Source organism: Podarcis raffonei, chromosome 8 (assembly GCF_027172205.1).
Source record: "Podarcis raffonei isolate rPodRaf1 chromosome 8, rPodRaf1.pri, whole genome shotgun sequence".
Lineage (NCBI taxonomy): Eukaryota > Metazoa > Chordata > Lepidosauria > Squamata > Lacertidae > Podarcis > Podarcis raffonei.
The window spans coordinates 2,735,156-2,757,581 of record NC_070609.1 but is presented as its reverse complement, the minus strand read 5'-3'; the positions used below and the strand labels follow the sequence as shown (position 1 = coordinate 2,757,581).

At 52.3% G+C, this 22,426-nt stretch overlaps 1 protein-coding gene across 1 annotated transcript in view; it reads right to left on the bottom strand.

The window, feature by feature from the left end:
* The window catches only part of LRFN1 (leucine rich repeat and fibronectin type III domain containing 1), a 155,340-nt gene extending 147,864 nt beyond the window's left edge, over positions 1 to 7,476 (bottom strand). The window contains exon 1 of the mRNA XM_053397629.1: positions 6,893 to 7,476. The gene's annotated coding sequence lies outside the window, so the exon portion shown is untranslated. The remainder of the gene's footprint in view (positions 1 to 6,892) is intronic.
* Positions 7,477 to 22,426: the final 14,950 nt, after the last annotated feature.

The window sequence follows — 22,426 nt, the reverse complement described above, 5'->3', positions numbered from 1 at the left end:
ATAAATGCTCAGAGTTTTGAAAAAACTGGGCAACAGCCAGCTGGCCGTGACCCCCAAGCCTCCCCCGATTAGTCAAAACAAAGGGGGAAGGGGGCAGGAGGTCTGTACCGCCGGACATCCCGGGTTCCCCATCGGCAGTGGCGCCGGCAGAGGCAGTCCGCAGCCCCGAGCCAGCCTGGTAGCACAGGCTACCATGGCGCCCGCCATTTTTCCTCACTGGAAGTCGCCGTATGATGTGTTGCAGCGAGCAACTCCTGAAGCCAACCAGAGCCAACTGCACTACCAGGCTGGCTGCTGAGACTGCCATGTTTCCCGGGGACAGATTTGCAAATCTGGGGACATTCCGGGGACGGCATTTGTCCGGGGACAGATTTGCAAATCCGGGGACTGTCCCCAGAAACCGGGGACGTCTGGTAACCCTAGACTAGATTCCTTTCCAATTCTGGTATCACGGAGCAAGAAAAACAGTGAGCCCAGATTCAGACGTAATGCAAAGCCAAACCATGGTTTAGTGCAGCAGCAGCAGCACGAACAGGGTGGGAGCACTGCAGGAACTCACATGTTTTCCCGTTTCTGCTAAGCCACGGTTTGACTTGGCGTTACGTGCAAATTGGATGGATCAAGGAAAAAGCAGGCAGCAAAAATGCGGATGGCCTGGGATACGAACAGGTCAGAGGCTGCACACCTTTGAGTACCAGTTTCTGGAAACACAGAATTGCTGAGGTGGAAGGGACCCAAAGGGTCATCGAGTCCAACCCTCTGCCATGCTGGAATCACAGATAAAACAGGGAGGGTGACTGCTGCCAAGCCATGCCTCTGAAAGGGTGCTGGGACAGATGTGACTGTGGCCAGCAAGGCGGTTCTATGGTTTTCTGTGATTAGACACCGCCATCACTCACTACTGCTCAGTGGAGCTTCTACATTCAGAGGTAGTCTACCAGCTCTGGAGACCAGGGAAGCACACAATAAGATTAAGGGCTGCTGAATGCCTGAACCTGCCTCCAACCAGCTAGAACATCAGTCCGCCTAGCCCCGTGTCGTCTGCCCAGCAGCACCTCAACCAGGCACCCTCCAGATGTTTTGAACTACAACTCCCAATAGGGGCTGATGGGAACTGTAGACTGAAACATCTGCAGGGCGCCAGGGTGCCCCAAGGACTCCTCCCCATCACGTTGCTGCTACCTGATACCTTTTTTAACAGGAGATGCCAGGATTTAAACCTGGGAACTTCCGCAGGAACAGTGAGTGCCTGACCACTGAGCAACGCTGCCTCCCTCCCTTCCTCTTGGCTTCCCACTGGACCCTCTTGAAAACAGGGCACCTAGGCAGACTTTGCAGCGCTGTTTGCATAAGAGAAGCAGCTGTTTGCAAGGTTTTGTGTTTTGGTTTTTTCCAGCGGCCCAAATCTAGGTGGAGAATCTAGGCTACAGCACATGGCAGCCTTCTCAGGAGGAAAAGGACATATGTCCAAAACAAGCAGGCGAGTCCCGGCACCACCATCTGCGGCTGCCTGCCTTCTCCTCACCCTGCGGTTAGGGGGGGGGCAGAACAGACGCCGCAGGCAAGGAGGCCAGGATGAGGCCTCACCTGCAGCACGCAGTCCCCAAGTCCCAGTTCTGACACCTGCAAGCCTCCATCAAGGCTCTGAACCTCTGCTTTCTAACCCACATTGGAAAGAGCGAGGCAAGAGAGAGGCGGTGTAGTGCAGAATCATAGAACCGTAGAGTTGGGACCCCGAGGGTCATCCAGCCCAACCCCCTGCAGTTAGAGTGTTGGACCAGGGTTCAAATCCCTACTTGGCCATGAAGTCCACTGGGCCACTTCCCTGCCGCTCAACGCCACCTGCCTCGCAGGGCATAAAACGGTGAGGGAGAGAACCGTGCGTGCAAAGGAATAAATACGTAATGCACCAGTTTTTGAAGACCTGACTGCCTCCCCCCTCCTCCTTTTTCTGCCCCTCTCCTTGCAGGTGGGTTTTCTTGCTTGCTCGCCGGACGGATAACACAAACAGAATATGACATTTCACACCCGGGGATTCACACACTCGCGCACACAAGCCTTGCGGCCGCACAGGAACTGTCATGCGGTCTTCTAAAGAAGACACAGCCATGCACAGAGAAGCTCCCACCGGCTTCCATGAGAGCGTAAGGAAAGCCTGTTGGATCAGGCCCATGGAAGCCAGTATGCCTATGCAAAACAGGCAAGCAGGATTCGAGCACAAGAGCCGAACTCTCCCTTCCTCTGGTTTCCAGGAACTGGCATTCGGAGGCAGAGCAGAGCCATTGTGGCTTTTAGCCCTTGATAGCCTTCATAGAATCACAGAATTGTAGAGGGACCACAAGGGTCATCTAGTCCAACCCCCTGAAATGTGGGAATCTTTTGCCCAACCCATCACCCTGAGATTTAGAGTCACATGCTCTACCAACTGAGCTATTAATAATAATCCTCATCTAAAGCCATCCAAGTTGGTGACCGTCACCAGCTCCTGTGGCAGTGAGTTCCAAAGTCTAACTATGTGCTATCCATGCATGTATCCTCTATGACTCTGGCCAGTCTCTAGAGGGGAATCTAGCCCAATCCAACGGAGATCTCACTTTCGTAAGGACATAAGAGAAGCTTGCAGGATCAGACCAGTGGCCCATCTACGTTTCCGAGCACAATTCAAAGTGTTGGTGCTGACCTTTAAAGCCCTAAACGGCCTCAAAGGCCCAGTATACCCAAAGGAGCGTCTCCACCCCCATCATTCTGCCCGGACACTGAGGTCCAGTTCCAAGGGCCTTCTGGCGGTTCCCTCAGTGCGAGAAGCAAAGCTACAGGGAACCAGGCAGAGGGCCTTCTCGGTGGTGGCACCCGCCCTGTGGAACGCCCTCCCAGCAGATGTCAAAGAGAACAACAACTACCAGACTTTTAGAAGACATCTGAAGGCAGCACTGTTTAGGGAAACTTTTAATGTGTGATGTATTATGGTACTTTAATATTCTGTTGGAAGCCGCCCAGAGTGGCTGGGGAAGCCCAGCCAGATGGGCGGGATATAATAATAATAATAATAATAATAATAATAATAATATCTACTCTAGCATTCTGTTCTCACAGTGGCCAACCAGGTGCCTCAATGGCCAACCCTCAGGCAGGAAGCGAGAGCCTTCTCTTCATCCAGAAGCATCCCTGTCTAGTAGCCAACAGCAGCCTCTCCTCCTTTAATTTGTCTTGTAAAACCATCCAGGTTGGTGGTCTATGGGACTGAGCTCCATAGTTTATCGATGGCTCTTTAAAATCCTCCAGGCACGGATAGTCTACCCCGCTTCTGAGGTTGTCCTTTCCATCATCGAATGGCTCTTCCCATCAGAAAGTTCTTCCGAATGTCGAGTCGGAACCTCCTTCCCTGTCGCTCGAATTCGTTGGTTCGGGTCCTCCGCTCCAGGAAGAGAAGAAAACAAGCTTGCTCCATCCTCAATGGGACAGCGCTTCGGATATCTGGAGATGGTTTTCATGTCACCTATCAGTCCCCTCTTCTCCAGGCTAAACAGACGACGGCATGGAGTAGGACTAAGCTCAGCTGTGCTGTGCGATCGACATTTCCCGACTTTGGCACAGCCACAGCACCCGAGGAAGGCTGTTTCGGACTGCGCTGCTAGAGAAGCCCTACCTGCGCGCGGTCGTTGAGTTTGCCTGCGCTCAGAGATGTCAGCAAACAAGTGTGGGAGTGACAGTCGACATGCAGCCGGGTGCACAAAATCCCTGCATATATTTGTTGCCAAGGATCAGGCCTGGAAGTGTGAAGTGTGCTTCCTTCCTGCTCATCGCTTGCAAGAGTGCGGACCTGCCTGAGCATCCACTAGTGCAGACACTTCTGAGTACGCATCAAGGAGATTAGCCAGGTGTCATTTAGGCAGTCCCAACTCTCTCCATCCTCCCTCTCTGAGAACGCAAGAAAGGCCTGCGGTGCTAGGCAGGTGTCCCGTCTACTCCGGTGTCCTGTTCTCACAGGGGCCAAATGCCTCAAAGAATCTAGGAATCCAGATAGACTGCCTCTGGATCTGGAGTTTCCACAAGAACATAACAAGACCCCAGATGCCGGATCCAGCCAATGGCCCATCTCACAGGAGCCAACCAGATGCCCCACTGGGAAACCCAGAATCTGGACCCGACCACAAGAACCCTCTGCCCTCCTGTAAGGTAAAGGTAAAGGGACCCCTGACCACTAGGTCCAGTCGTGACCGACTCTGGGGTTGCAGCGCTCATCTCGCTTTATTGGCCGAGTGACCTTCTGGGTCATGTGGCAGCATGACTGAGCCGCTTCTGGCGAACCAGAGCAGCGCACGGAAAGGCCGTTTACCTTCCCTCCAGAGCGGTACCTATTTATCTACTTGCACCGGTGTGCTTTCGAACTGCTAGGTGGGCAGGAGCTGGGATCGAGCAATGGGAGCGCACCCCGCCACGGGGATTTGAACTGCCTACCTTCTGATCGGCAAGTCCTAGGCTCTGTGGTTTAACCCACAGCGCCACCCGCGTCCCCTACCCTCCTGTAGTTGCCAGCAACTGGTCCTCAGAAGCACTGCTGCCTGCAGAGTATAGCCATCATGACTAATAGCCACCAAAGTTTCTTCCGGAGGTTATAAGAAACAAAGATCATTATACCCTAGATAAAACAAAATAATTGCCTCGGTTTCTTCCATCTGTCTGTCTGGTCGTTTCAACTGCATCTTGTTCCGAAATTGTTTTGTGGATCTTTGGACCGCAATAAAGTATTGAAAACAGCCCTCTATCATATTGTAAGCTCTTTGGGACAGAGACCTGTTTGGGGAGGGTTGTTTATTGCTTCTGTAAAAACAGGGATGGGGACTCCAGCACCTATGAGCCCCAGTCAGGAGGGCCTATTGTCATGGGTGATGGGTGTTGTAGTCTGAAGGCATCTGAGGGGGCGGGCACAGGTCTCCCTTCCCTTCTGTATATGCTACATAAATAATGGCACTCCCCAGGCCTCTCTGGCATACTTGCTCCCAGGCCCCTCTCTAAATGCACGCGGGTGTGTCATAAAGCGTGCATATTTAATGTGTGTGTACTTAAGTGTGTGGGGCTGTTCTTGGCCGGGCGTCAAGTATCTGGAGGTGTCTGTTTCCCCCCCAGCTGGGCGTGGGAGAGGGGGGTCGCGCTGCTTCCTCCTGCAACTCGGCGCGTGCATTGTGTGTGTGTGTGCGTATGTGTGCATTTGGCAGTGTGAATGACAGCGGGCGAATGAGCATTCCGTATGTCCAGGAGCTTTACAGAGGAGCGATGAGGCGGTCAGGCGTTTGAGGCAAGCGAGCGAAGCTCCATTTGATGCGCTCTCAAAAGCCCAGCATCCATCCTTCATCCCCGTTCGCAAAAAAAAAGAGAAGAGAAAACCATCATACATCAACCTGGAGGGCAGGAGACAGACCAACTTGTGGAGAGGGAGAAGGAGGAAGGGAGGGAGGGGAACCCTGGAATATAATACTGCCTGCAGTCCAGTTGTGAAAGGTCCCTAGGGACATCCGGATCCCAAAATTGGGGCGAGAGTGGGGTGAGTTCTGCATCTCTGAGGGAGTGTAAAACCACATAATAGAAACCCACCATTAATCTAATAATTCACCCTCAGGTGAGCACCATTAACCATCAAAACCTGGCTGCACAGAGGCTGGGGATTCTTTGGCAGGCGTTCCCACGGATCAGGTCCAAAAAAGAAAAGGCGGGGAGGGGGTGAAGAAGAGCGGATCTGTTTCCCCTTGCTGGCATTGCTCAGATCCATCAAGAGTGAGTGAGATGGTTTCCAGTTCATGTGTAGATGTGTGTCCCCCATCAGAATGCAGCAGAGGGTGGCTTTGAAATTCAGCACCTTGGACAGCATGAGAAGAGGCAAAGGGGATGCCAGCTGCCCTCGCTGGCAGGTGCCAAGGGAAAAGAATGGCCCCTCTGTTGCCTGGCAGAGCTTCCCCGCTTCCCAACCAGCTGCCACCCCCAGAGTCTGGCGGCAGAAGCAGTGGCACAGCTCTAGGAGACAGAATCGGTTTTGCCAGCCCCAAGTGGCGGTGGGTTGGGCTGGGGGTGGAGGACGACTGAATCGCGCCAAAGAGACCGAACCGAGCCAAAGAGACAACTTGGGCATCTCAGCGCCCCCTAGATACACCAGTGTGGCCCCCTCCAAAAAAAAAATGCCACACACACACACTCAGAAATCTCCAATCTTTGGCACAAGGGCAAACAACCCAGGCTGCCTGTTCCAGTTCCAAGCGCTCTGGTGCTAAGGGGAGAGAGGACAGCAGCCCAGTGCCCACCAGAGTGCCAGGGTCCTTGCCTGGCACACAGCAGGGTTCAGAAGCAAAGCAGCAGCAGCAGCAGCGACGCTTCAGAGGCTGGCTGCCGCTTGAGCCCAACGCCCCCATCTGTTCTCCTCGCCAGGACGAACAGCCCCCTCCCCAAAACTGCAAAAACACCTCTCCATCCCCAATCGTTTGCGGCAGAGGAGAGGGGAAATACAACCCCGTCTCGCCCCTAACGAAGCGAGCCCCTTCACCCACTAACCCGGGCGCCCGCCCCCAATTTTCTGGCACCCCACCCAGCCCCTCCCCCAAGAAGCATAACCTCTGGCACCAGACGAGCGAAGAGACATTACCATTCCGCGCATCTCAAGGAATACCAGACCCAGATAGAACAACCCCCCCCCAACAAACACACACACACACCTCCCCATCATTTTTGGCAAAGCCTCCAGTTGCCAGCCTGGGCTTCATCACATCAACCCTCACCCAGCCCCTCCCCTCCAGCCTCCATCCATCCTTCCATCCATCTATTCACCATGCGCAAATGTCGCTCCGGCGGCCTTCTCCTCCCTCCCTCCCTCCCTGGAGGAAAAGGCAGGAGGGGGTTCCCTTACCTTTGGGGGTGCAGCGGGGTGTCACCCGACGGGAGGTGGGCTCATCCTTTCGGCTGGGCAGCGCGGCCGCGTCCAGAGGGGCTGCGCCGCCGCCGCCGCCGCCGCCCGCCCGCCCTGCGCCAAAGGGACTCCGCCTTGGGGGCGCCTTGGAGGGGGAGCCCTAAGGGGCTCCTCCGGGCCGACTCCTCGCAGGCTCCATCGGCGGAATCCACAAACAAAGGCGCACCTGGCGGCGAGATCCGCAAAGGGAGGGTGGGGTGGGGGTTAACGGAGCGCTGTGGCCCCCGAAGGGCGTCTTAGCTGGGCTCCGCCATGGCTGCGGTGCGCCGGGGCGCAGAGGGGTGCGCGGAGCCCGCTGGCTTCTCCGGGCGATCCAGAGCCACAGAAGGGGCCGAGTCTCCCTCCTTTCTCGGCTCTTCCCAGCCCCGCAGAACCGGGGTTGGGCTGGGGAGGGAGGGGGAGAAGAGGAAGGAGGGAGGAGAGGGAGGAGCGCGCGGTGGAAACGCCTCCCCGGAACCGGGCAGGAAAGGCCGGGGCGCAGCGCGGGAGCGGTGCCTCGGAGGGGAGGTGGGGGGCTTTCCCCCCACCCCCGAGCACTTGGACGGAGAGGGAAGGAGAGGCGGGGGGCGGCCGGGGATCGGGGCCGCGAGGGTCGGGCTGGGTGTTGGCATGAGGAGGAGGAGGAGGAGGAAGAGTGAGGGGGAGGCTGGAGCAAGCGCCGGCCCCCTTTCTGCAGAGGGAGAGGGAGGCGGGGACAAGGAGGGTCTTGCATTGAAAATCTTTAGCGTTGCAGCTGCTGCACCGAGTGGGGGGGGAGAGGTTGGGGGGAGGGAGAGGCAGGTGAAGGAGGGGGCGCAGAAGGAAGGACCCCATACCCCAAAGATCGAGGGGGTTCGATGTCAGGAGGTGCCATTAGATTAGAGAGAAAACCGGGGTGGGGGGTGGGCTAGAAACATCTTTAGGAGGGTGGCTAGGGGGCTCGGGGGGGCACAGAAGGGGCAAAGTATTGCCTGGGGGAGCGGTGTGTTGTCCCCCCCCCCACATACACGTGAATCTCTCTGGGAGGAAAATAACAGCGGGTGTTAATGACAGGAGTCCAGCAATGGGGGGAGGGGCAGGTGTGGGCGGGCTGCCTGTTTGCGGGGGGGGGGGGGACACTTGCGACCCTGTTGTGCCCCCCATCTCGGGGCATCAGAGGAAGGGGAAAATCGAACAGCCGGCTTCTCTCTCCTCCCCGAAGGGGCCAGCACATGAATGGTTGCCAACTGATGGGCGCTTTAGGGAGTGCTTGTGGCAGTCCGGCCTCGATTTGCCGGGACTCTTTTTCGCAAAGGAGGAGGAACCTGCCTTCTCAGACGGGCTGCGGGTCTTTCCCCCGGGCTGCGAAATAAAATAAAGCACAGGCGCAATGGCAGGTCGCAAAGTTGGCCACCGCCAGCAGAAATTGGGTTCTGAGTTCTGCGGGGGCCCCCAATAGTGGCGGTGGGGGGTTTCCCCTCGACCCTGCAAGCCAGAGCCCTGCTGTGACTGGTCTTTGAGAAGGGGGTTTGGGGGGTGGGGCTCTCCAGGGTTCCCTGAATGTGGAATCGACTTTGCTTCTGATCCAAGAAGCCAGCTGGTTTCTGGTTAAAAACTACAGGCTGTTGGTTTGATGGGCTGCCATGTAAATAATTGGTGGCGCATAGAATCATAGAATGATGGACTTGCAAGGGCACCCAGAAGGACATCTAGACCAACCCCCTGCAACACAGGAATCACAATGCAGGTTGGCGCAGCAGTAAGAAGGGAAGCCAGCGGTGGATGGTGCTGGGTGGGATGTGGGTACAGTGGTTAGATCAAGGCGGCCAGGAAGCTTCCCTATGCCGAATCATAGGTCCAAAGACCATCAACATCAGGATTTCAGAAGAGGAGTCTTTCCCAGATCTACCTGGAGATGCCGTCAGGGTTTGCACCTGGGTCCTTCTGCATGCTAAGCAGGTGAGCCACAGCCCTTCCCCACTGTTGGTCCACCAACATCTGGAGCCAAGGTTGAAGAACATAAGGCCAGGTTGGTTCAGATCAGGCTTCCTCCGACTTGGGGCTTCCCATTGGACATGCCCGGCTGGCAGCTGTAATCCAAAACATCTGGGGAGGGGCTTCTTCTTTGGCGATCCCTTGTAGCTGAGTAAGATGGTCTTCCATAAACATGCTTTTAACAGTGGGTCTGTAAGTGACTGTGGAGGCCAGTTCTGGATCCACACATCCCTCCACAGTGGGGACATTGGTTTCCGGGCAGGAGTTGATCCTGGTGTGGATTTGCCAAGCGTGCCTTCCTCTTAGCACGTTTCTCCCTTGCATCCTGAGTTCGAGTGTCTTCAAAGCCCAGGACATAGCAGGACAGGAAAGACTGGTCTTGATGGAGCAAAGTTCTGGCTCTTGGACAGTAGCTTCATAGAACCATGGAATTGTAGAGTTAGAAGAGTTGACCCCCAAGAGTCATGTAGTCCAACTGCCTGCAATGCAGGAAACCCAGCTGAGGAACCCCCAACAGATGGCCGCCCAACCTCTGGTTAGAAACCTTCAGCGAAGGAGAGTCTGTCACCTTCCGAAGGAGTCCATCCTATTGTAGAACAGGTCTTACCATCAGAAAGTCCTTCCTAGTGTTTAGATGGAATTGCCTTCTTTGTGATTTGAATCCACTTGCTCCATCAGATGAAGGGTGATGCTGGTGATCCCCCAACACAGGGTGCTGAGCTGTGGGGCTGCCAAATTGAGAAGATCCATAACTGGGAAGATCCACTTGGAGCTGCCAAGTTTTGGCCTTCCTCGGGGAGCCATGCTACCAAAGATGACCAAAGTCTGCCCCAGGCTCCATATGATAGCTCTTCAGATATTTGAATCACAGAATTGTAGAGTTGGGAGGGACTCAGAATCCTCTAGTCCAGCCTTTCTCAACCTTGGGTCCCCAGATGTTGTTGAACTACAACTCCCATCATCCCTAGCTAGCAAGACCAGAGCTCAGGGATGATGGGAGTTGTAGTCCAACAACATCTGGGGACCCACAGGTTGAGAAACACTGCCTAGTCCAACTCCCTGCAATGCAGGAATCTGCAGCTCCCTTATGGGAATCGAACCCATGACATTGGCGTTATCAGCACCATGCTCTAATCAACTGAGCTATCCAAACGGCTGTCATAGTCCGGTCTACGGGCGATCGAAGTCCTGGCTGAGGACGTCGGGACCAGAGGCAAGATGGCGGGGTGGGAGCAGGAACAAGAGTCCAGAACCCAGGAGTCCAAGGGTCGAGAAGCAAGGAGTCACGAAGTCAAGGGTCCAAGGATCAGGAAGGAAGGAGTCACGAAGTCGAGGGTCCAAGGGTCAAGAAGCAAGGAGTCACAAAGTCAAGGGTCCGAGGGTCAAGAAGCAAGGAGTCACAAAGTCGAGGGTCCGAGGATCAGGAAGGAAGGAGTCACAAAGTCAAGGGTCCGAGGGTCAAGAAGCAAGGAGTCACAAAGTCAAGGGTCCGAGGGTCAAGAAGCAAGGAGTCACAAAGTCAGGGGTCCGAGGGTCAAGAAGCAAGGAGTCACGAAGTCAAGGGTCCAAGGGTCGAGAAGCAAGGAGTCACGAAGTCAAGGGTCCGAGGGTCGAGAAGCAAGGAGTCACGAAGTCAAGGGTCCAAGGGTCGAGAAGCAAGGAGTCACGAAGTCGAGGGTCCGAGGGTCGAGAAGCAAGGAGTCACGAAGTCGAGGGTCCGAGGGTCGAGAAGCAAGGAGTCACAAAGTCAAGGGTCCGAGGGTCGAGAAGCAAGGAGTCACAAAGTCAAGGGTCCGAGGGTCGAGAAGCAAGGAGTCACAAAGTCAAGGGTCCGAGGATCAGGAAGCAAGAAGCCAAACGCAGCAAGGCAGGGAACGTGTTGCTGTGGCAAAGAGCCGAAGGGAAATGCTGACCTTATATCCCTTCCTGGCTCTTGCCACCAGGTGCAGCGAGTTACCAATCGGCCTCACCTGTGCGGCCGCGTCTTGCCTCTCCAGAACAAACTTAGACAGGCCCCAGTCCTGCAAAGCCCTACTGGTCCCAGGGCCTGGCTCCTGCATGCACACCTGACGACTATCATATCACCTCTCGGTCTTCTCTTCCCCAAGCTGAACATTCCCAACTTCCTCATCCGTTCCTTGTGACTACAAGTCCCATCACCCCTGCCCATTGGGCTAAGCTGGCTGAGGATGGTGGGCTTTGAAGTCCAGCAACATCTGGGGCCCCAAGGCTGGACTGTCTGGGTCTTTTCAGAGCCCTAGGCAGGTCCAAGGCCTTTCCCAGACCTGCTTCTGGGGTTCAGCTTCAGAGTGGACGGTGGAGGACCCCCTGCAGCAGAAATGGGCAGCTTCAGCCTTCAGGCTGGGGTGGTTCTGGGAAGAACTGTCTCCAGACAGCAGGCCCTCCATGTGGCTCGTACCCCATAGTTTCACAGAGACAACTATAGAGCTCTAAAATCCGCCATCAGCCAGGCGGTAGCTAATAAAAGCAGCAGTTTCCAAGCTGTTTCCTGGGCACCCCTGGGGTTCATTGGAACCTTCTCAGGGGCTCCTCAACGAGAAGATCAACAACGGCAGGGATGATTCGCTCGGAAACATTTCCTGTGGCTGCTGATCTTCCCCATGAGAAAACAACAACACCACACCACAGCCATGGGGGAGCGCTTGAGGGGTGGGTGAGTGGCCATTCTGGGAGTCTCTCCTGGTTCGAACGGTGCCAGCAACGAGAGTTGCACCCTCCTAGCTGGCTGGTGTCTCCCCAGAAGCCCTTGCCAGGAGTTCCTTGGCAGATGAGTCAACCTGGAGACAATTCCCCGAAAATTTGGAAATTGCAGCAATAAAGCAATCAAAGGCGCCGTCAAACAATGGAACTCGAAAGTTGCAAAGGGAAGATAAGGCATATATTTAGGATCCAAGCAGACAGTTCAGAACAGACAGAGCTCAGCTCGCTTCCTGAATGGTCCTGAGAGGGCTTCCTCTTTTGGCGTTCTTGGGAGGGAGACCGACAACAAGGAGGGAGCCACCATCAGAAAAGGCCCTGATCTTCATAGCTGCTAGGTCAGAGGTGTAGTGGTTACAGTGTTGGACTAGGACCTGAGAGAGTCGAGAGTTCAAGTCCTCCCATTCAGCCACTGGGTGTGACCTGGGCACCAGTCACTGCCTCTCAACCAAACCTACCCCACAGAGTTGTGGGAATTAAATGGGAAGGGAGAGAATTGTATGTGCCATCATGAGCTCCCTAGAGGAAAAAGGTGGGATAGAAATCCATGATGAGGATGAAACCAAGCCTGATGAGGAATGGTTGAAGGAGTGCTTACCCTGGAAAAGAGAAGATATGAGAGTCACCTTCAAATATCTGAAGGGCTTTCACATGGAAGGTGGAGCAAGCTTGTTTTCTGCTGTTCTGGAGGGTAGGACTCGAACCCATGGCTTCAAGTTACAAAAAAGGAGATTCCGACTAAACATCAGGAAGAACTTTATGACAGTAAGAGCTGTTCAACAGTGGAAAGGAGTCCCTCAGGAGATGGTGGTCTCTCCTTCCTTGAAGGTTTCTTAGCAGAGGTTGGATGGCCATCTGCCATGGATGCTTCGGCTGAGATTCCCGCATTTCAGGGGGTTGGACTAGATGACCGTTGGGTCCCTTCTGACTCTACAATTCTATGATTCCATGATGGGAGGACACAGGAGGAGATATGTGAAAAATTATGGTGGGGAGATGGGGTGGAGAAGGTTGTTTATCTCCTTCAGGTCGTGCAGGAATTCTGGGTCACCCAATAAAATTGGATTGGCAGCATTCGCTGGATTCGCTGCCAACATGTTGGGGGTCACCAGCTTTGACGGTTTTTTGAAGAGAATGGGCAAGTGCAGGATGAAGGATGAGAGACCCACCAGTGGCCACCAGTTGCGACAACTGTCTGGAACCTCCAGGTTCTCCCTCTTTTAGCGAGTTCAGTTGGTGGCCACCGCCAGGAATGAAATGGAAGGAAAACAAGAGGGAGGGGGCAGTATGCTCAGGGAAATCTCGAGGTTTGCAGAACTACCAAACATCTTGGAGGTGTGGGGGGAGAAGACCCAACTGGTGTAACCCCTCCCACACAACCAATGAGGACTGAGCATGCTGGAGTGGGAAAAGAGGATTGGCAATGGAATGGAATGGAGTTCTGGTAGAGGGTCCAGCTAGCTGGCTGGCTCAACAGGAGCACTGCACATTGCGTCATTTTCCTGCAGGTCCCTCCTGTACCTCTGAATAGCAGCTATTAAGGACATTGTAACGGGTGGGCCAGATGAACTTTGGGGGGGTCTCTTCCCTCTCTATGACTCTATGGAACAGATTTCGGGCAGAGCTGATGCCTTCATGCCCTTTCTGAGGGCTTCCCAGAAGCGAGTGGCTGGCTACCTTAGGGAATAATAATAATAATAATAATAATAATAATAATAATAATAATAATAATAATTTATTATATATAACCCGCCCATCTGGATGGGTTTCCCCAGCCACTATGGGTGGCTCCCAACAGAATAATGAAACATCACTCATCAAAAACTTCCCTAAACAGGGCTGCCTTCAGATGTCTTCTAAAAGTCGGGTAGTTGTTTATTTCTTTGACATCTGATGGGAGGACGTTCCACAGAGCGGGTGCCACTACCAAGAAGGCCCTCTGCCTCGTTCCCTGCAACCTTACTTCTCGCAGGGAGGGAACCGCCAAAAGGCCTTCGGAACTGGACCTCAGTGTCCGGGCAGAATGATGGGGGTGGAGACGCTCCTTCAGGGATACTGGGCTGAGGCCATTTGGGGCTTTAAAGGTCAGCACCAACACTTGTACCCGGAAACATACTGGGAGCCAATGCAGATCTCTCAGAACCGGTATTATGTGGTCTTGGCGGCCGCCCCCAGTCCCCAGTCTAGCTGCCGCATTCTGGATTAGTTGTCGTTTCCAGGTCACTTTCAAAGGAAGCCCCACGTAGAGCGCATGGCAGTAGTCCAAGCGGGAGATAACTAGCATACTAACTCTTCGGTTCTTCTGTCTCAAGAAGCTGCAGCCTGGTTGCTGACAGGAGCAAGGCCTTGTCAGTATCTCACACCTGTGCTCAGAGATTGTGCTGGCTGCCCATTCACTACCTGGCCAGGTTCAAGGTGTTCCTGCTAGTATATAAAACCCTTAACAACTTAGCGCAGTGTTTACTTACGAGACAGCTTTGATCAAAGGATCGGGCATTGTTACAGGGAACACATAATACCAGTAAGAAATCAACATTTTAGTGTGGCAGAACTTCGGAACTCCCAGCCTATTGATGTTATGCAGGTGCCTTAACTGTACTCTTTTCGGCCCCTGCTAAAACCATTTTTGTTTGGACAAGCCTACCTATATATGTTTAGGAACTTTACAAGCTTCAGTCTGTTTTAGTCTATATTTACTTTAACCTTTCGAATGCCTTAAATCACTGTTGTTGCGTTTCCTTATTGTTTTATTATTATTATTTTGTACACCAATTTTTGCAGCCGAGCGGCTGTATATATGTTATGCAATGAATAATGAATAAGGTGCAGATTTGGGGAGCCGTGAAAAAGGCCTATCAGACCCGCAGCGAACGATCCCTCTGGGGGTTTCTGTCCCCATTGAAATTCAGGCCCATAAGCAACTTTGCTTCATTCCAGCAAGAAGGATAACTTCGCTTTCCCCGGGGAGAAGTCGCCAACTGAATTTTCTGCTTCAGACACTAACCTATTTGGGACCATCCTTTCTGACATATGAAACCTCACCGTCTGCAGTGAGAAGGGAGCTAAACTAGGTCAGGTGTTGCTCGGGTACAGAAGCAAGCTGTCGGATGGCACAGAGTTCTTCAGCAGGGGGGACACCCACCAACTGCATGAAGCGTTCTGTGTGGATTCCAGAAGCTCTCTTAACGGGTGCAATTTTCCTAAGGGAATAAACTCCCCCCCTTAATAGCCCCTTGTTGGCATGCTTTCTCTCTGCGGAACAATGCTGTGTGACTCAGAAGCTGGCGGCCTTTTCCTGGAAACCATCGTGCGCGTGACTCTCCGCCGGAAGAAGCGCAAAGCCCAAATTGGCATGCCGTCCCAGCCTCCACGCCTTGGGGAGAGGCGCCGTGCGACGCAATTCATAAAACCACTAAAATAGAAGAATTGTAATCAAGCAAATGAATAATTGGGATTAATAATGCAATGGGATAATAAAGCTCTTGCGAGGGAATTAGGCAGCCGTGCTTCCGTCAGCACAGATGTCTGCTCAGGTTTTGCTTTCCGTGGTGCGTGTCCCTCGGGCGCAGGCAGCAAAGAAAAGGAGGGGGTCCCCTCTTTAGAGTTTTGGGGGGGCGGCTTCCAGTCCCCTGCTGCATTGGTGATAAGCTGCAGAGTCTCCTCTCGGTCCTTTCTGTGGGTGGCAGGGAGAATTATTGAAATATACACAAACATATATACAGTGGTACCTCGGGTTACATATGCTTCAGGTTACATGCGCTTCAGGTTACAGACTCCGCTAACTCAGAAATAGTGCTTCAGGTTAAGAACTGTGCTTCAGGATGAGAACAGAAGTTGTGCGGTGGCAGCAGGAGGCCCCATTAGCTAAAGTGGCGCTTCAGGTTAAGAACAGTTTCAGGTTAAGAACAGACCTCCGGAACGAATTAAGTACCGTATTTTTTGCTCTATAAGACTCACTTTTTCCCTCCTGAAAAGTAAGGGGAAATGTGTGTGCATGTTATGGAGTGAATGCAGGCTGCGCAGCTATCCCAGAAGCCAGAACAGCAAGAGGGATTGCTGCGCAGCGAAAGCAGCGATCCCTCTTCCTGTTCTGGCTTCTGAGATGCAGAATGTTTTTTTTTCTTGTTTTCCTCCTCCAAAAACTAGGTGCGTCTTATGGTCTGGTGCGTCTTATAGAGCGAAAGATACGGTGCTTAGCCCGAGGTACCACTATACCCATATACATACACAGGGTGTTCAGACTGTTAGATGGGGGGTGGTATCTCTGGTGGGGGCCACGTTGTGTAGTTTGCCCACCTTTGGTCCGCCACAGCTCTCACCTGTGGCCCCTAGAAGCTGTCAGCAGGCGACAGCGGCCACAATCCCAGGAAACGGCTTCGACTGGCCGGCTAAACCAGGTGAGGGGAGCCGAAGGGGCTCAAACGCTTAGGGTTTGACTCTAGCACAGTGTTTCTCAACCGGCGGGTCCCCAGATGCTGTTGAACTACAACTCCCATCATTCCTAGCCAGCATGACCAGTGCTCAAGGATGATGGGAGTTGTAGTCCAACAGCATCTGGGGACCCACAGGTTGCAGATGGGAGCGGACAAGACCAAAAGTGGGTACGACAGTCAAGGAGGCAGTTTCTGCACTTGGGAAGGGAGCCCATCGGGGAGAAGGAAAACACTGACCCTAAACCTCCTCTGCCTTCTGGAATATCTTGGGCAGAAGAAAAGGCTACGGAGTAAAAGGTAAAGGTAAAGGGACCCCTGACAGGTAAGTCCAGTCGCAGACGACTCTGGGGTTGTGGCACTCACCTCGCTTTACAGGCCAAGGGAGCTGGCGTTTGTCCGCAGACAGCTTCCGGGTCATGTGGCCAGCATGACTAAGCCGTTTCTGGCGAACCAGAATAATAAATAACTTTCCTGTTCTAACCTAAGCTAACTGTTGTTGCTGTTTAGTCATTTAGTCGTGTCCGACTCTTCATGACCCCCTGGACCAGAGCACGCCAGGCACTCCTGTCTTCCACTGCCTCCCACAGTTTGGTCAAACTCATGCTGGTAGCTTCCAGAACACTGTCCCACCATCTCGTCCTCTGCCATCCCCTTCTCCTTGTGCCCTCCATCTTTCCCAACATCAGGGTCTTTTCCAGGGAGTCTTCTCTTCTCATGAGGTGGCCAAAGTATTGGAGCCTCAGCTTCAGGATCCGTCCTTCCAGGGAGCACTCAGGGCTGATTTCCTTCAGAATGGAGAGGTTTGATCTTCTTGCAGTCCATGGGACTTTCAAGAGTCTCCTCCAGCACCAGAATTCAAAAGCATCCATTCTTCGGCGATCAGCCTTCTTTATGGTCCAGCTCTCACTTCCATACATCACTCCTGGGAAAACCATAGTTTTAACCATACGGACCTTTGTTGGCAAGGTGATGTCTCTGCTTTTTAAGATGCTGTCTAGGTTTGTCATTGCTTTTCTCCCAAGCTTAAGCTAACTAGTCTAGAGGAAACACAGACAGTCTTGCTCCCTCCTTTGTTTTCAGAGTATAGAAGGAGGAAGAGGAAGTCTGCCCAAACTTCAAAGGATAGAGAGGTCAGCAAAGAGGTCAAAGGGACAGGGACAATGCAGGGAACCGAAGGTCCCTTATAAGGAAAGATTTCTGACTAAACATCAGGAATAACTTTCTGAACGGAAGAGCCGTTTGGCAGTAGAACGGCCTCCCTCGGGAGCTTGTAGACTCTCCAGTGCGGTGTAGTGGTTAAGAGCGGTAGTCTCGTAATCTGGGGAACCGGGTTCGCGTCTCCGCTCCTCCACATGCAGCTGCTGGGTGACCTTGGGCTAGTCACACTTCTCTGAAGTCTCTTAGCCCCACTCACCTCCCAGAGTGTTTGTTGTGGGGGAGGAAGGGAAAGGAGAATGTTAGCCGCTTTGAGACTCCTTAAAGGGAGTGAAAGGCGGGATATCAAATCCAAACTCTTCTTCTTCTTCTTCTTCTTCTTCTTCTTCTTCCTTGGAGATTTTAAAGCAGAGATCAGATGGCCTTCTGCCATGGATGCTTGAGCTGAGATTCCTGCATTGCAGCGGGGTTGGACTAGATGACCCTTGGCACTCCCAACTCTAAGATTCTGTGATTCTGTTATTCTACTCTGTTTGGGACATGTGCAGAAGAGGACGACTCAGATCACCAAGAGTCTGAAAACCAAGACTTACAATGAATGATTGAGGGAGCTGGATATGTTTAGCCTGGAAAAGAGGAGACTGGGAGAAGATATCAGAGCCATCTTCAAATCTCTGAAGGGCTGTCCCATGAAGGATGGAGCAAGCTTGTTTTCTCCTGCTCTGGAGGGTAAGAGCTGTGTTTGACTGTGGAACAGACTCTCCATCGCTGGAGGTTTTTAAACAGATATTGGGTGGCCACAGGTCAGGGCTACCATTGTAGCCTTATTGGAGTTCACCGATTGGGTCTGTGTTGCTCCCGGACAGGAGGAAGGAAGTCAAATGACACCGAGGTTGGTCCAAAGAAAGAGTTTATTCTGCTCTCCGGATAGCAGAAGGCACTTGCGTGATCAAGTCCACAGCAAGTCCAAAGAAATGAGAAGTTTCATGCAGTATATATATCCTCCAGGCACCCTCTCCCTCCTTCCCCAGGACTCCAACCATGTCAGCCTATGTACGCAGGTTGACATCACATATGTTCCTGCTCTGGTATTCTTAACCATAAAAGGGTATTCCTTCCTGTACTTCTGACCATAAAAGGATCTTCCTCTTCCAACTCTTATCTTGGAGGAAGAGGTCATCATCTCCGAGAACACACTCTGGCGTTGTTCCTGGACTTAGGTCTGTGCTGACCTAGAGTGTCATCCCTGTTTCACTTTGGAGTGAACAAGGCCATCCTTATCGTCACAGACTGATAAAGGAGAGAGCCTTGTTTATACAGCTGTGTTCCTGTTATGCATTTGCTCAACAGCTCAAGTTAAAGCATTTTAGAAATGCTAAGAAGAAAGGGGGGGTGAGTCAGTTTTAAAGTGACTGCACAGAAACCCATTCCTTCACCATAGCTGGGATTCTTGCATTGGAAGGGGCTGGACTAGATTTCCATTGAGGTCCCTTCCAAATCTGCAATTCTCTCATTCTATTTTAACCCTACGCGGCACGTCTTTCTGCAAGCTGAGTTGCACCCAGACTTCCAGCAGGCATTCCCAGCCCTAACAGGAAATGGCTTGAACCCATGACCTCACCTCCCCACCCCGCCAGGCCTGTGTCTCTGCCTTTACCACATTGCACACTTGCTGAACGCGCGTCAATTTCATGCCAGCTTCATTCCAGAGACAGGCTGTTTAGAAGCCGACTTGGCCTCCTGGGTTTGCTTGGCAGCCGAACTGACATGAACATTGTCCCATATTAGCTGTTCTCAAGGTGAGGCTGAGCGGGGTCCCGAGGCAAAGCCTGGCATGTGACCTCCCTCTGGGAGGAGGGCAGGACACTCCGGAACTCATCCCAAGTGGCAGCGCCAGTCCCCCAGGACCAGAGGATGTGAGCCCGAACCCCAAAGCAGCCATCCGGAAAGGAGTCTGCCTGTCGCAGCACTGAGTGAGTTACTGCCCTGGACTTGCTCCCCCCCCCCCCAATTGGAGCAATGGCTCAAGCAGGGGCACAGTGCCCCCTTCTGGTAGGTAACTCTCTTTCCCCTTCTCACACTGTCCTGTCCTAGGATGAAGTATTCCTCCAATATGAGTTCAGAGGTGGAAGGTATGCATAGGGCACAGGGTCAGAAAATGCTCTATCGCAGCGCTGTGAGCCTTTCCTTTTGAAAAAGAGAGAGCAAGTGAGCATTAACAGGTAACCTGTCAGACGAGATAAACAATGCACTCAGATTTCTGCTGTAGACCACCCTTTCTGTGATGTAGGTATGATGTATCTGGGGTGGTGGTCTTGAGCTACACCCCTTTCTGTGATGTATGTATGATGTTTCTGGGGGTGGTCTTGATCTACAGGGTGGCAATTTCAAAATGTCTATATAAGGGCCGGCACACCTAGGTTCCGGGTCCTCCTCCTTTTCTGCGTGTGAGGGGAGCACCCTGTTGCAACAGATCAATAAAGATCAGGCTTACGAGCTGCTTTGCTTCTCGATATTCTCTGCTTGGCCTCTGTTATTTTCCCCTACCAATAGGGAACCTACATAAGTACTCTATATGGGCTCTTGGGTACCCCATAAGGGAAAAGGGCATTTTTTGTTTACAACATTACCCTCCAACATTTCTCCACTGGAAACAGGGACATTGCATGGAGAAGCGGGACATTCTGGGATCAAATCAGAAACTGGGACAGCTTCTGTGAATCTGGGACTGTCCCTGGGAAATAGGGACACTTGGAGGGTCTGTACACAACAGCTGCAATGGCTTTGCACCACTTTCATTGTCAGAGACAGCAAGGCTTCCGAATGCCAGGACCCGGAAACTGCAGGAGCTCTCGTGCTCAGATCCTGCTGGCTAGTTTCCCCACAGGCAACTCTTTGGCCAATTGAGAACAGGAAGCTGGGCTAGATGGGCCCGATCTGGCACGCTCTCCTTACGTTCTTATGCAGGGACCTCAGGATGGAAGGCAAAGTCACAGGCTGGAATCAAATGGTTTTCACTGAACTTGGAAGAGAGGAGGCTGGGGAGATCACCTGGTCACTCGCTGACCTCCTTCCGCTCGCCATCTCCCTGGAGCTGCTCTTATCGTCTCTGCATCCCTCCAGGTGAATGCGCAGGCCAAGGTACCGTGTGGAGATAAGGAAGGGCAGCGTGCAGCCACACGCAACGCCAAGAGGGAGAGGATGGAAGAGGAAATAACTAAACTGCACGGTTAATGCTGGCTTATTGTTTAGTTGCACCGGGTTTTGCCTTTTTTATGTTTCATTTTCAGGTCGACTCGGGTTTTATAGGAGATTGTGAGCTACATTGTGTGTGGGGGGGGTTCCTCCAAAAGCAGGCAAGACATTCTCAGAAAATAAGTAAGAATTGCCGCAGCAGCAGGAGACGCCAGGATAAATAGAAGCAGGTAGGCAGGTAGATCCACCTGGATTTCTAGAAATTATTGTTATTATTACCGTATTTACTCAAATGTAATGCGCACCCTTTATGGCCAAATTACGATGTGAAAATTAGGGTGCACATTAGATTTGATGGCACCTTAGATACTTTTTAGGGGTTTCAAGGTTTTGAAAATTGAGGTGCACATAATAATAATAATAATAATAATAATAATAATAATAATAATAATTTATTATTTATACCCCGCCCATCTGGCTGGGCCTCCCCAGCCACTCTGGGTGGCTTCCATAAAAACCAAAAATACAGTAAAATATCACACGTTAAAAACTTCCCTGAACAGGGCTGCCTTCAGATGTCTTCTGAATGTCAGGTAGATGTTTATCGCTTTGACATCTGCTGGAAGGGCGTTCCACAGGGCGGGCGCCACTACCGAGAAGGCCCTCTGCCTGGTTCCCTGTAGCTTTGCTTCTCGCAATGAGGGAACCGCCAGAAGGCCCTCGGTGCTGGACCTCAGCGTCCGGGCAGAATGATGGGGGTGGAGATGCTCCTTCAGGTATACTGGACCGAGGCCGTTTAGGGCATTAGATTTGATGGTGCATTAGATTCGAGTAAGCACGGTATTAATTGCATTTTTATCCCACCTGGATTTCTCTCCCTTCTCATTTAATCTGCACAACAATCCTGCCAGGTAGGCTAGGCTAAGAGATGCAGTGACTGGCCCAACGTCACCCAGTGACTTCATGGCCAAGTGGGGATCTTAGAAAATCAAAGCTTTTTCAAAGAGCAAAAAAAAAGAGAGGACACTATTCAAGGCAAATAAATGCAATTTGTCTCGATTTTTACCCCTGAAAAAGAGGACGTGTCCTGGAAGAAGAGGACACATGGCAACCCTAAGGGCTGTTAGCTGCTTGCAATAATCACTCAGTGACCCCCGCTGTTCTTTTGCCTGAATAGCAGGGTAAAATTCACTGATGGAGCACCCATTGGCAAAGGCAGTCTACCTCTCAATTCGATACAATAATCTTTATTGTCATTGTCCCATACAGAACAACAAAATTGAAAAAATCTACATCAGACATTCAGAAACCAACAAGACAGCTATCCCAGCGTGGTTAGCCCCCTAAAAACTCTGATACCCCATAACTGAATACAATATACTCCCATAGAAACTACCTTACACTGCATTTAAAACCAAAATCGCATTTGGATGGAAACTGTTTCTCAGGCGGCCGGTCCTAGTCTTTATAACCCTGGACCTTCTTCCAGAAGGCAGAAGCTGAAAGAGATCGTTTCCGGGGTGCGCACTATCCTGCGCTATCTCTGCAGCTTTCTTATGGCACCTGGAAGCATAGATTTGATCCAAGATGGGAAGAGTGCACCCAATTATTCTCTCCACAGTCTTTACAACCCTGGACAGCATTGTTTTTTCCCTGACTGTGCAGCTCCCAAACCACACACACAGACCGTAAGTTAATACACTCTCCACAGTACAATGGTAAAATGCCATCAACAGGTCCTTTGAGAGATTATTTTTCCGGAGGATTCTCAGAAAATATAACCTCTGCTGTGCTCTCTTCATCAGGTCTTTGCTGTTTTCTCCCCAGGTTAGGTCATCTTTCAACTCCATTCCCAGAAATCGAAGCACCGAGACCTGTTCCACACTTGTTGTTGTTGTTGTTTAGTCGTTTAGTCGTGTCCAACTCTTCGTGACCCCATGGACCAGAGCACGCCAGGCACCTCTGTCCTCCACTGCCTCCCGCAGTTTGGTCAAACTCATGCTGGTAACCTCGAAAACAC